Genomic DNA, 14,191 nt, shown 5'->3' on the forward strand with positions numbered 1-14,191 from the left:
TGTACTGGTTAGTTTATTAATATTAAGACGTGGAAGTTAGTTAAATTGAGTGACGATGGGTTTACTTCGCAAGAAACGAAGACAGGTAACAGTTTTATCTGAGACCTGCCAAGAAGTTTACTGCTCGGCTGAATGTCAGAATCGTGTATGAATGGACCCAGTTGTAAGCTGTCTTGGCCATGCCAATAGCTGTATTCTTTTTGCAAAGAAAGCATTATATTGAAACAGAAAGTGTTGGCGCCAGAGATGACTTTAGGAGTTGACGAAATAAGAAGCTTTATCGATTTATAACTTGCAACAGAACGAAGTGAGAATATTGTTCGTTAAAGAACATCATTTGACGTTTTCATTCTAGTTCCAAGCTGCCTAGGTATTATCAATTAAAAATAGTCTTTCCAAACAGAAAATCAATCCTTAATGTTCACTGACGGGCCATTAAAATTAATTTTAAAGAAATCAAGTAGTACGACCAACGGTGCATGAAAGTCGCTGACACCTTTATTTCTTCCCGAGAGGAAGCTAAAGTAAGTATGCTATTACCTGGGTCAGGCGAATACCCCATTACCATTATGCTATGGAGCTTGCTTTTAACATCAGTCGTAGCAAATGAGACACAGGAAGATAACATTTTAATCCAAGTTACTGCTTAGTATTTTTGATTAAAATGCAGTGTGAAAGTAGACAAAAAATGTTATAAGCTTTGTACGAATAAAGTGCGTTGCCGATCATTTGAGAGGTACATGTATCATGAATCCTCGTAGTTTGACTGATCGATGTATAAACCGTCTCTAGGTTGCGCTGCTAAGTCAGCCGTTCACATGATTAGGTAAAGGTCACCATCATTTCGAGTGAGGCTGGAACTAACAATTCGAGTTGTTTATTGTAGCGACTGGTATGGCATGTTAGTCCAGGATGCCCCTATCATCTTAAACCAACCACATCCCCCTTGGATCTCGTTTTGTTCCACCAATGAAAACGAACAAAGATGAAAAATGGGGTGGATTTCGGGTGGATATTATCTCGAGCGATCGAGTTATTTATCTCGAGCGATCGAGATAATAAGTCCATCGATCGAGATATTTCCTAAAAAAATGTTTCATGTTGAAAACAAATCATGTGATGTCCTTTCCCAGCCTTATAGTTTTATTTTGACCGATGCCGAAGTGCAAAGCATTGCTCCGAGTGTGTCTCTAAAGGTATCCAAACGCTCACAACCCATCAGAATATAATTTATGACACCGGAAACAGGAAGTAATGGGATTTGAAACACTTTTTCAAATACCTTTACCGGGGCGATGCGATCTAGTCCATTAGTGAAAAGCTAATTTTGAAGCTTCAACCACCAACGTGACAGACGTTTTAATAGCCTTTTAATGTAATTGAAGACGTGAAGGCATTTTTTATCCATCTTCAGCTTCACTTAAGACTCCACGTTGAAATTTAAGCTCGTTTCGTCGGATGAACAGACGCGTGCATTATCAAGGCAAGCGGCACCTAAATGTTACAGACGTTCTTCAAAGAAAAGCTTTCCTTTCTCCTGCAGTTGTAGTGTCTGGGGACACGTCTGTTAGCAAATGAGGTGTTATTTCATTCTTGACATCCGATTCAAGTTTTATTCTTGCCTGCTTAACCGTTACATAACATTCTATCTATTCTTGTAGCTTAGTAGCACAGAAACAAGACGTTCCTTCTTGAAGGGCGAAAGGTCTAAACCTTTTGTTACAGTTGCAGCCGTTAATCGTTCACATTCATCATTCCTTGGTGCAAGGGTTTTATGATATGACTAGTTTTTTTCCAAACGGACATCCCACGCTTTCTCCAGGATTGGTTCCAAGTCCTTTATAGAATCTTTCATCTCGCTACAGAAGACTAGTAATCTCTGTTCTTTATGACACCTTCGTGAGCAAGTGATTAAATTAATGGATATTGAAACCTGCCTTCAAAGAACGATTGGAATTCAAAATTAAATCTTTCTCCCACGTTAAGATTCACCATCAAGACGACTTGCAGCAAACGCCTACTGGGAATATAATCAAGTTTGTCGGGAGCATTCACGTAGATAGACAAATCAAACGCCATCTCTTTCATTGAAAGCAGGCTTCAGGACGAGTGAAATTTGATATTCAGTCCTTCCTAGACATTTCCTTTGGCGGATTCTTTGAAAAATTTTGTGGAGACTGTTCTCAGGTACGTCGTTCTTTGGGGGCCGCAATAAGAGAACTTATCAAAGGTAGACATGTTTTTCACTAGCCACACAAATGAATGTTTCACCTTTGGCTGCTTAATAGAAGGAAGTCATTTAAGCAGGGAACATTTCGCTATATGTTTCCCTTGGCCCCCGCCATATTATATGAAATATATATCACTATGAGAAGAATTAGTCAACCCAATTTTTTAGTTCCTTGATGGATAGTTTCGGTGAAGTAGTGACATTGGCTAAGTTTTCTGCATTGTTGAAATTAATGACCTTGTTCACTTGTTGACGACGTTATATTCCGGCCCACAGCCGCCTCGGTAAACAATGTTTCCTCGGGGTGACATTTCGGTATATGATCATCCCATCGGCATCATTTCTCTTATTAGCTTCCATGATTATATAGTTAACATTATACACAAGACAGACTGGTGATATGTTGTATGTTGTTTCTGACACACCGTTTTGGTAAAAACAAATCATTTGTGTTGTGGATGGTATTGTTTTCAAGGGTGTAGCCAAAGTGTATAGTCGTCAGAAAGCCTTTTTTCCTAGAGATGTTTGCGTCTAGGAGCCAGTATAGAGCCTTTTCCCTGTGACCAAAAAAATTGCTACGTTCCAGACAATAGTAAATATTACATTGTAGAGATACTTTCCAAATGCCTTGCAGGAATACATGACAATGGCATTGTCATCGACGAGGACAGTGTTAGCAATATTGATTATCAGTAGTCAGCTAGTACTGATTAACCGATTGATGTGAACGAATATAGACCTAATATGAAACGCTATCATTACAACCACGGTCGATAGTAAACCATCTTCAATATATAAAATAGTTTGAAATAATTCTTCATCGATCATGCTGTAGTTATTTACTCAGTGTCTTCAACTTTACAGCTCAAATCGGTGCATGCGTTATATAGCATAACTTAGTGATGTCGTGACACTGCTTCAGAGTCTTGAACTATTGTCTATATCACAAGTTGATGCCACCTAGTAGAACGAGCCATTTCAAGGAAATACTGTCAAGTTTTCTCTCTCAGTTTAGAGTTCTCTGCATGCATTACCGTAAAATGGATTAAAGGCTCCAGTCTAGTCAGGTACTGACGAATATCATGGTCATTGTCAGAGGTGTTGGTGATGTGGTGCGCTATTGCCCATCCGGATATAAGAAGGTTCTCCGAAAGTTCTGTCATTCCGAGACTTTTCTACATCGACCGATCTCCGCCAGTCAGGATTGGAGTTCTTGTCAGTTATAGATATTATAAATTAATTGAGACCCCAATCAAGAACACTTTCTTCAAACGCAGGTGATTTTTAAATGGTGCATCGGGTTATAACCGTGTTACGTTCTCCCCTCACCACGACCCCTTGCGTCTTTCGATACTGCAACTGAAATTGGAAGTTATTTGTTTTCTCATGAGAGCTCTTGTTGTCGTCAACTGGCTATGCGTTTTCAAAACTTGGTTCCTGCAAATGTCTCTACTCTCTGCATCACGTTAAAAGTGTGCAAGGGATGTTCATAAAGTGGTCAGAACTGCATTCTTGCACGCAGTGAGCCATGGTCCAACTCTACTGTTTCTGCTGATCCCGTTTACCTAGTTTGTGTGGTCCACGCCGGTAATTTCTCCGGGCGTGTATCTGCTAAATCATTTTCCTTGCCGCCATTGAAATGCAGAATGGACCGTATCCAAACGTTCTGTAGGAACACTTACAGTGTACGCCACTTGAGTGCAGATGGTCCTTATCGGGCTAATGGAGTCATTGACTGCGCCGTATTGTGCCTGATACAGACATCGTGGAGGTTTCTCGTTCTTGCAAAAGGGAGGTACTGTCGACCGATTTCTACTATTGGAGTGTGTGAGACTGGGTGTCATGGAAAGATAGTGAAAGAGCTGGTTTATTCAAAGGTAACGTTAATTGGCTCAAGATTTGTTAAATGCTTCAATATTCGTCAAAGCTAGAGATCAGCTACTACCACTGACTTCGCATGTTAGTAGCATAAAGAACCTGTCGAAATGGTTCACCTGGGTGTTTTTCATTGAAGAAATAAAGTGAAATCTCATACCGACCTGTCATTCTACAAAATTTTCTTCACAGTCAAGAACATCATGGTGCAAAGGTAAGATCATAAGCGCCTTAAGACTGCAGTGGGATCACTAAACTTTAAGATATTTAGCCTTGAGGATTCATCTCAGTACTCAGCTAACCTTGTTCTCGAAGTACCAACAATCTTCAATAAAGATTTTGAATTGAGTACCGACGATTTTCTTTTTGTTCATTGACGTTATCAGGTGCAACTATAAAGCATGTTCAAAGAATGTTATAGTGCATCTGTACTGTCAAGAGCCTCAAGAGCCTTGATTCTATTAACAGAATGGTGCGTCGATAATAAAAGATGATGTGAAACTGGGACTTTTATTTGTTTAAAGAATTGAAATGATACTGAAATGGAGGTTTATTGGTTTGTGACAATGCCTCGCATAGGTAGAGTAAAGCAAGTCAGACAACGAAACTTGCCAGTATCCTCTCGTCGACAGTGGGGATCGAACCAGGGACTCTACGCCTATACGCCGAGCAACTAGACACCCGTGGCTCCTCAATGGCAATGCCTTACTGGCGTACAGAGCTTAACCAAAAAAACACATTTTGACTGTCTCTTAACAATACTCTATGATGAAGATTTCTCTGTGACAATCCTTTTACCGGCACAAGTCTTTCCTTGCCTTCAACACTTTTGTTCAATTCAGGTGAAAAACGCCCTCGAAGCTGTAGACACATATTCCCACTCGGGAACGGTACGAATGGAGACTTCGGTCTTTACACACTGAAACAGGACAAAGTGCTCATCACGTTTTATTGTTATTTCGGAAACGTCACAGATACGGGGACAGAATATCTTACCCTTCATCATCTTAATTACGCCACTTATAGTAATTATTCTTCTGACTCGACGTGTCTTCCAGGCCGTTCGTCGAACTTTAAAAAAATTCGAATTAATTTCAGGGTGAGTAATCACCGCACAACGCTATTGGATTTGGGGTTTGGGTTTTTGCAATTTAAACTCATTTTTCGGGGATCGAATTTTACAAATCTTACTGGAACCATCAGTAGCCATTCAAGATGAATGCTCTGTAACCTCGCTAGGTTACCCCTGCGTCATCTTAAGCATTGCGCTGAATTCTGTTTCGTCAGGGCAACATATCGATGACGTTAACTAATACCTTTCCCCTTTTCTGTACCACTTCCAAACGTTTGGCATAAAATCATATTGTGTGACAGGAGGCAATTAAGGCGAAGACTTTGCTGAGTCGCATGTATGGCGTCATTCACTAAGTGGATGGCGCACTTTTATGGCGCCATTTTACTTATATGTCCAACGAAACGTAGTCATGCTATTCCTGTTTATGGTCATTTTTTTCAGAAAGATAACATAACTGTCATATGTAACGACTATCGCTTCGCAACGAAGACGACAGCGAAACATAACATGTGGGGGAATGGTGGTGATTGTTCGGATTCTCTTAGAATGCCAGGTGGATTCAGGATGGATCTTAGAGGCACTGGTCTGGAACTCCATCCCTCAGTTAGTATCAGTTGTAAATTATTATAGGTAAATTATTACTAGTTGGATCAATCAGTAAGCAATCGTCAACGGAAAAGTTTATATTATATTTGTCAAAAAGGGTCATTTTACATTACCATTTAGAAAAAAGTGTGAATTCTTTGACGATTTCTAACAGATATCAAGCGTATAGTGCAAGTCCCATAGCTTATCGGACCAGGAAGCATTATACTGGTCTCCTGGGACACAATACACAGATACCTTCTTATTGACAGTAGAATTGAAATATTGTAATGATTGGAGTTAAGGATGTTGATTCTCTTGGCTAACGCAAGATTTTTCTTAGTTTTTCTTTTCTTTTGAATGTATTTTACCTCCTCTTCGATTTTCTATGATGCCACCATAGAATCGCTGGAGGGAAGTGAGGTACGCACGGAATGGTAGAATAGAGACGGAGTGGGAAGGATCAGGCAGACAGGTACTAGTGGCCAGGATAGGTGGCAAACCATCATACATGTACAGGTTGACTATGTGTTTACGGTTCCTTAAAAATAATTCAGGTTACAAGTCCACTAACTTCATGGATCGAAGAACAGCTTATGTTGGTCAATGTTGATATCGAAAGTCACTTCAATTTCGATGAGGCCAACCGGCATACACATGTATGCTCGGAATGTGTTTCGATTTTTAGACCATTCTGGTTTCAAGTTGGCAGTGCCGACGAGTTTGACAACAACGTCAGTCGAGCATTCATCATAAAGTTTCCTACAACTTATCAGTACCTTTGTTAAGAATAGTTAATGTTTACGCTGGATAGATCGAGATAATCTGCATATCACAAAAACTGTCAATATCAGAACCAAATACCATTTTACCGATCCTGAAGGCTTATTTTGCAATAGACAGATATCTTTCTCCCGAAGCCGCATTGGTGTTTTACTCATTGCAGTCTCACAAATCTCAAGCTTCCCTCGGTATCATAAATCTTCGTTAAATATTACAATGTGATATTTGTTTCGCGAGTTTGTACAAGGACAGGTGGGCACGGTCATCTTTTGCTATCACCTGTGCCTTATTTGCTGAGTGCAAGCCATGGTAAGTGCCTCTGAGGATCATATCTTTTGTTATCTCATTCACCAACATAAATAAAACCACAAATTTAATCACACTTCTAATGTGTCACAAATGGTGACATTTCCTTTTCCCTCAGCTCTGGGATAAACTAGTTTGCACTTTGAGTTCAGCCTTCTTAAAGCGCAGTGTAACCGAATAGCCTTGATGTTGGCTCTGTCGTGGTTCCGGTGGGCAAAGGAGTCGGGGAAACTCATGCTCTCAGCGTAGTTTTTAGTGTTTTTGATATTGCAATAATATTCAATTTTCAATACACGTCTACTGAAAGCGCGTCAGAAGCCAAGTGTAAAAAAGGTGATCAGAGTAAGTATATATAAGTTACAAGTAAGCTGCTGGTCTTATAGCGAACCTCTGGTGAGTGAGTACCACTTGAAGTTAAGAATGAGATTGTGAAAACGTATGTACGAATTCATTTCGTGTGGCAAATGATAGGTATTCAAAGAAACTTCTCGGCGTGCAAAGCAGAACGTTTCCTACCGCGCACAACATTCACCCTGCAACTTCATGATCAAACCTGTTTTAAGCACGTAGTCGCACTGTGAATGTGACATGTCGTAGGCCAGTATGTCAGTACTTTTTTCGGTATTCTTTTTACATAAACCATCAATTTTTGTCAGGCTTTTGGAGTCAGCGATTGCTGCTGTGAACTGTGCTGTGATCTTCTATGCCAAAAAGCGCTGCTGCCGTCAGCTACAAATATGGTGCCGCCATTTCAACTACTGTCAAACAATCTCATCCACTCTTTTTCCTGTCGACCGACACAAAAAACACCGAATCGCGAAGCGCTGGCGGTCGTGGTCCCGGGTCATTTTGCCACCGGCTAAAAAGCAGCGAACGATTTCGGCTTGCAGTGTATTTCGTTTATCCATCATCCAGTCTTCCACTGCTCGCCTCTTGAGTCGAAAAGGATTACTTTCTCCAGCTTCCTAGCATGATGATGAACACTACACCAAACTACACTTCATTTCTATTACTTTGAGCGTAATGTAACGTAATAACCTTGATTGTGACTCTACCATGGTATCCCCAGGATAATTAAACGGAAACCGTTGCTCTGAGCACAGCTTCAGCGTCAAAATACGGTGGAGATTTTTTTAAAGATGCCTAAAAATTGCTCTTTGCGTTCTGTGCAAAGAAAGACACTTGAATCCCCTTTTGTAAATTGACATCACGCTGCTGGCTCTGTTTTTGAATTCGATGCCAAACTCATTTTGTTTGCTCCAGGTAGTCATATGTGCAAAATGCGATTGTAATGGAAACTTCTTGATGGTACCTTAGTTCTTTGATTGATATACTTAGTTCTTTATTGATAAGCGCCTCTGCTACAGAGGTCGTAATCGATGCGAATTCAGGGAGGAACAACCGTGCGCCCTTCCCATCGCTACGTTTTTGACTTCGTCAGATGTGGCCCTGATCCCAAACAACAACGGCTCAAACCACCACAAAACCATGTGTCAGTATAAAATGTTAACCTATCTGATTATTGTGAAGAAACGATAAAGTAGCATTTTGTTAATCGTTCGTTTCGAAATACTGCCTCCAGCTATGCATTGTATCAGATTTGTAAAACAATTTAGCCAGAAGTAATTGAACCACAGAAGTACGAAGATAACCCCGGGGACCAGATGCCACAGTCAGTAAACTGCTGCTTCATGGATGATTAATCTCCTCCCCAGAACACCACCAGCAAATATTCCAGGGACTAATTTGTCTTACAAACCGTCACTTTATGACAGTCTGCACAGAAAAATATCGACAGGCTTTGACTTGGAATTACCATGATTGTGGTATTTTTCAAATTGTGGTGGCTTTTTTCTGCTTTGGGGATGGCCGACAAAGGTCCAAATGCAGTAGTCAATACAGCTGATCTATATCGGCATGCATTGGCGAAACGACTGTCCAGAAGCACTGATGGGCTCTCTTTTCTGTTCGCTCACTAGAGCAAGAAAAGGTTGTGGCATTATGCCACTGGTTTTTAGCCAATTTCTCCCCTTATGAACTTTCCTGGCGAGAGTTTAGATCCACGGATTTTTAAGATTCTTCACATGATGCTTGCTTTAACGATTGGTGGTGTAAGTTGCTTGCTTCCACGATCGATGGTTTAGATGTTGTACAATCATGCGTACAATGTGTTCCGGGAAGGTTCGTAATAGTCTGACCTACGTTGTAGTGATACAAGACATACTGCATTTGATTTGGCAAGTCACTTAGAAAATGCATCTGTGAACCGGCTGAGGACGCAAAAATTGCCCCCTGCTGAGCAAATTTGGCAATTAGCGTGGACCGAATCAATTCTATATCCGCCAGTGCCATAGAACAACATGGTAAAATGGTGAATTGATGTCGTAGGTTTTATGTGAAGTGAAATAGTACCCCCGCATCGGGAGTATCGAAGGAATAAAGCGTGATGCATATTACACGTTTCTTTTAATGAACTAACGTACATAGTAGTTGAAAAAATTCTTAAACAATTCTATCTCACTTGTCTCTTTCCTAAATTATGCTCTACCCCAAGCGTGTGGTTTTTATCCTGAGCAATATTTGTAGAGTGAGCATCGTTTGTATAAGGGAATCCACTGAGATTTGTGTATACATTTACGACGAATTTGCAAGAACACTATACAAATAGGTATGGCGCTAAGGGCTTGACGCAAATCTCATAAATTTGTCCGGCTGCTTGGGGATAGCTGAACCAGATTAGTCAAGCTTGCCTCCCAGTGGAATCTTTATATACCAACAAAGATGGTTTATGAAACTAATTGAGTTTTGATACGATAAATTGAATCCAGACTTTGCTGTTTATGTTGCATGTTGTCGGAATCTGTGTACTGTGGACCACCCCCGGGAAATGGTGTTATTTTAATCAATTTGTTCCATGTATTTGCCTTATTCTATAATTCAGATAAGATTTGTAGTTAGTCCCATGGCAGTCAGTAATTGTATCTCTGATTGATGTACACCTCCTTCTTCATGCACACCGATACACATTTAGTACGCGTTGTCGAAGAAACATGCATCGAATGTGTTTCTGGCCACTTATTAGTTATAGTGTCCAACTGGGATACAGTGTTAGAGTATTCATAGCTTCGTTTCGGGAAAAACACTTGTCAGCGACATTAATAAAGACAGGGACTTGTTTCAAGTTTGGCCCATAGTTGTTATTTGGTAGATAGTTAACTCTGGCAGTTGCTTCCGCTGCTGGATGACCGTCGGTAGACTGCCTCTTGTCAGAGTAATCCGAGGGATTCACAATAGTCATACGGCATGTATCATCTTGTGTCGGATGCCTTGATTGCCTAACTCGTCCAGGCGAGCAGATTTGTCATTCCGCCAGGACGGGCAGTGCAGCGGAGCGAAAAACAGAAGATGCTTCTCAGCCAACCACGGCGGTGTAGGAAATTGAACAATGATGGAGCGTGCACCAAATGAACCAGAGTACCCGGATGTGACTGTAAACAAAGTGGCTTCGTAAGCAATCGAGCACGTGTTGGCTTCGGATCAAATTGTGCGAAGATCGTTGACTTTCTATGGCATGTTGATCAGGGAATCTTGTCAAGGGAATCCTTTCAAGGTTTATCGTGTCTGATTGCGTTACGTTCGATACTTCTTCATTGTACAATATCATTGTCTCTATAAATGGAGGGATAAGTTATAAACAAGGAATAGTATTAGCGGTAGCAATTAAACGCTATCTATCTGAACAAATTCCATTGCTTCCTGCAGCTAAAACGTTCATGTTATTCAGTACTTCTTTTGAAGTGCGTGATGAAACCTACTAAATTATCGGACGAAAATGGCACGATGTCACCAATTCAGCATTACAAGAGGATTTCTACCTCAACACCTTACTCCCGGGCATTCTCATGAACATAACAGGTTTCAATGGAACGGGATGACTTCATCATTATTCTCAACATCTACCTACGTCAGTTAAGCCCAGTGAACTTAGCTTCAAGTTAAATCTTCGATAATCGGCCGTAAGCAGATTGAGTACGCATTTTGATATTCCCAATCGCATCTTCAAACGTCTTCTCATCTTGTATAAGGGACCGATTCCCTAAAAAGCCAACTATCGCAGCAATGATAAGATGAACACACAAAAACGATATCGGTATAATAGGCTGTCTGGCTTTCTATTTCCCGGTGTACTTTTTAGACTTGGCTAGCCGCTGGCATGGAGCTGGTTATAGGCTAGAGCTGGCTGGCTGAAGTAATGGTATGACCGAAAGAGGGCTTAATGACTTCTCGGGCAAAACAGCAGATGCTAAACGTACTCAATGATGGTGTTGACGAGTGTCTGGTAAAATTGCTTGTTCCCCTCACCAGTGCTATTAAGAGAAAGGTCTCCGGTGGGAATAGCATGTCAGGCAGGTGGTTACTGTCTAGAGTTGACTCGGAGAGGTCACGCAAGGTGGTTAGCTTCTACCTGGAACGATTAAGAAGCAATAACATATTCTCGCTCGTATAATTGCTAATAGGCAGGTTTTCACTCTTATGAAGGGCTACGAATGAAGAGGTTCGGCAAGTGCGGGTTCAGGGGTTCATCGGTATATGTGGCTTACCCCTTTCCTTCTCCCGCTCGCGCAAAGTATATATTTAGTTCAGGACATGTTCTATTATAGCCAGTGATATCGTTCGGCTGAAATGCTGGAAAAGTATAATGATGAATCTCCGGATATACTTCAAGGAGTATTATTTCAATGTCCAAATAGAATGCCCACTGCTGAAATATTGCTCCACCTATAACGTGTTGCCTCTAACTTCGTTGAATATGCAAATGTCGTCCTTCTCGTCTTGTATTGGTCATCTCAGTGATGATTGTCGCAGGTTGCAGCAACGAAAATCACTTCATTCTGGTGAATATCCGCATATTTCTTCCCCAATGTTGACGTTAGTGTTCGTATTATTCGAAAGAAGTCAAGGAGAAAAACACTTAATGCTTCTTCAACGTTAAGGCTGCATCCGTACGTAGCATATGTATAAGAAATGAGCGCGCTTACTGTATTGACCTCCGGGACTAAAGGTGTTGAAACTGCCTCTTCTTTTATTGGGCATGAATAGTTAATAGCAATATGTATCATGGCTTCTAATACTTATAATGGTTGAGAGGCTGGAGAAAGTGATAATGGATGAATAGCTTTAGGCGAGATACATTTAAAAGCAATGTCATCAGAGAGCAACATCATTCCTGTTCGCACCTGCTGCGGAATAAGTTGAAACACTGGTTTCCATGACGTTGACATCGCAACTCCGTTGCGGAAGATTGAGTGATGAGGCGAGTCCCCAATTCCCTTTTTACGCGTTTTCTATAGGACACAAAACGTGCTCCTCGAACTATGCCATAGGTCTTAGTTGGGATTTGAGCTTTTGATTTTTTGTCCTTGGTCCAGGCTGATCAGAAACCCCAAAGATTTTTTTCAATTAAAGTCCGAATAAGATACCGGCATTAATTCTGGGAAAACCACCAAAAAGAACTGCCCCTAAAGTCGGTGAGACGATATAACAAAGGACGGTAAGAAAAGAAACTAAGGGAAAGAAACACGTGACGTAAATACAGAGTATGCCATGATATTGTGCCTTCTTATGTATTTCCAGATTCTGCACCCGATGGCTAATTTTCGTTTATGTAAAAAGTAGTCTTCATGCCAAGGATTACGATCTGACTGCTGAGGCTATTCCTTCTAAAAGGTTGGTAGACTTCATTATGTGGCATTGTTGCACCTTCGAATACCAGGGTAGGGTCATCCACATGTACACGCACTGCTCTGAACTTGTATGTTACATTAGGTTGGTACATACTAAGTTAAAGGCTCTGGGGTTCATGATGATATACTTTGTGCGAACATATTGGGTTATCATTTCCCAGGCCTTAGAGAGCTTATTTTTTCCCAAGTCTTGGCGAGCTTGCAAGATGGGAAATGATGTTCATTATGGTCACACTAAAGATGATAGTCCGCATATCTAAAGAAAACATGGCTGTCCAGTCACTAAAACTCTTCTCTAGTTTTGGCAACCGCGGTCCTAGCCCCCTCCCACGATACTAAGTCAGTCCAAGAAACAGAGTTAAGTATTAGAGTTGGAGCAAATTTTGCTCCCTTTTCATTACTACCAGCTTTCGACTCTCCTCGACTGGCTTGAACAGTGCTCACATTTTGTCATTATATCAAAAACACCCAGCAATAAACAACACAGACTCTTGCAATGTATCATTCCCCGGAAATAAATACTCTGCCCTTGTTAACCTATAAAATAACTCCTTTCTGCCCTGCAACGTCGTTCCTCAACGATCAAGAAGCATCGCCATTATTCTTTCATTCGTGCACTGCAATGACTGTTCCCCTAGTACAGTTAAAGAATCTTAATTCCGCCTCCTCTTCCTTCTAACAACTCAAAGAAAAAAACGGAGCGAAATCATTCTTTTGATCTTAGAGAATAGGAAACGTACAGCTCAGACGTATCTCCTCTGATTACGTCTTCGGACTTTTTCTCAAGACACATTAAGGAAATGACCCGGTAGACATTACGCACCATTAGAAAAGATTGTTCTTTACTTCCATTAGTTGTGCTTCTTTGAACACAGTTGGATTTTTTGTTCAAAGAATCGAAATAAAGTCTCTCTCTTGTTGACCCTGCTTAATAGTCCTCTCTGAAGATGTTTTAGCAGGAAGCACGTAGAGACTGAAAGGTCTTCGGAATTTTGTCACAGAAGTCTTGAAAAAAATTATGAATTGAAAAAAAAATTGTTTTGTTTTGTGGCATTGTATCGTCCGAGACTAAGACGACACTATGCCACTTGCGCTTAAGAAGGAATGAAAGACTATTAGAAAAATCGGCAAAAATCTACTGAGTAACTAGAATGGGTCGATTCTTTATACTTCAGTATGCATTACGTAAAAATATTATGTCTAACCTTTGAAGTCTCTTCGAGAAATTAAAAAGCATGTATTGCCATGGTGATACGTTCGTATTTGTTTTTATCTTTTATCGATGCGCATTCAGGCTCAATACAAAGTTTATGTCAATTGGAATTATACAGACTAGACGTAATCAAAAAGAACAGAAATGCAGAACACCTCTCTGAAAGGAGCTATCTACCAGCCGGATACCGTGGCTGTCATAATGTGCACTGTATAAATGAACCGAACTCCGACTTGGGCTTATATGATATGGTTCGAGTGTCTGAACATTTACATGCATACACAAAACCCCATGCAACCGAATCGCTCGACCATCAAGACACCAACTGAAATTCAAACATGATAGACAACCAGTGACAGCTCCGCTTGAGTGGACATTCA

At 40.7% G+C, this 14,191-nt stretch overlaps 1 protein-coding gene across 2 annotated transcripts in view; it reads left to right on the forward strand.

Moving 5' to 3' along the window:
• LOC135490733 (uncharacterized) overlaps nucleotides 1-14,191 on the forward strand; it is a 146,719-nt gene that overhangs the window by 46,209 nt on the left and 86,319 nt on the right. For both annotated transcript variants that reach the window (XM_064776146.1, XM_064776149.1), the window contains exon 3: nucleotides 12,489-12,581. The gene's annotated coding sequence lies outside the window, so the exon portion shown is untranslated. The remainder of the gene's footprint in view (nucleotides 1-12,488; nucleotides 12,582-14,191) is intronic.

Source organism: Lineus longissimus, chromosome 7 (assembly GCF_910592395.1).
Source record: "Lineus longissimus chromosome 7, tnLinLong1.2, whole genome shotgun sequence".
Taxonomy (NCBI): domain Eukaryota; kingdom Metazoa; phylum Nemertea; class Pilidiophora; order Heteronemertea; family Lineidae; genus Lineus; species Lineus longissimus.